Source organism: Pan paniscus, chromosome 1, assembly GCF_029289425.2.
Source record: "Pan paniscus chromosome 1, NHGRI_mPanPan1-v2.0_pri, whole genome shotgun sequence".
Lineage (NCBI taxonomy): Eukaryota > Metazoa > Chordata > Mammalia > Primates > Hominidae > Pan > Pan paniscus.
Genome location: NC_073249.2, coordinates 29735203 through 29736247, shown reverse-complemented (window position 1 = coordinate 29736247; position 1045 = coordinate 29735203).

The following is a 1045-nucleotide window of genomic DNA, read 5'->3' as shown; positions in this document are numbered from 1 at the left end:
CGGCTCCACTAGGTAGCCGCTAATCTTGTCCTTACTGCACATATGAGAAAACTCAACCTCGGAGGAGTTCAGTGCTATGCCCCAAATCACAAAGCCGGCAAATTCAGAATCACATTTAGGCCTGATCTCTTTCCACTACCCATCAGCTGGGAACATTAGCAAGGAACTTGGTCCTGGTGCTCTCCTTGGAAGAGTCCCATGTTCCCAAGAGTGGTACAAAGTTCCTTGAGAATCGAACAGCCAGGGCTACAGGAGGGAGAAGTCCCTGTAGCTCCCTGCATACCCAAAGGCCACCGGGCCTCCTTGCTGTGGTTCCTTCAGAATACACCATCAGGTAGATCATTCCTGAATTTTATGTGTCTAGCCCATGTCATCAGGAAAAAGGGAAGGTGTGACAAGACTCATGTTCATGACAGAGTGTTTACATGCAGAAGCTCTGGAATCAGAGAGACCAGCTTGGAATGCTAGCTCTGCACTAATTTGGTGTGTGAGCTTCAGCACTTTTGGTCTTCTCGTTTTGTTGTTCATTCTTTTGTTTTATTTCTTTCTTTCTTTCTTTCTTTCTTTCTTTCTTTCTTTCTTTCTTTCTTTCTTTCCTTCTCTCTCTCTCTCTCTTTATTTTGAGAGAGGGTCTTCTTCTGTCACCCAGGCTGGAGTGCAGTGGTGCGATCTCGGCTCACTGCAACCTGTGCCTCCCAGGTTCAAGCGATTCTCCCACCTCAGCCTCGAGCTGGGGTTACAGGCATGCAGTACCTCACCCAGACAATTTTTTTTTTTTTTTGGTGGAGACAGGGTTTCACCATGTTGGCTAGGCTGGTCTCCAACCTCAAGTGATCCACCTGCCTTGGCCTCCCAAAGTGCTGGGATTACAGGCGTGAGCCACAGCACCCAACCTGTTTTGCTTTTTAATTACTTTCACTTCAGTTTCCTCATCCATTAAACAGAAATAATAAAAGTGCCTACTTCCAAAGGGTCACTATAAGAATTAAATAACATTGAAAGCAAAGCCACATGTTGCCCGGCATATGGTAAACACTCAATCAAT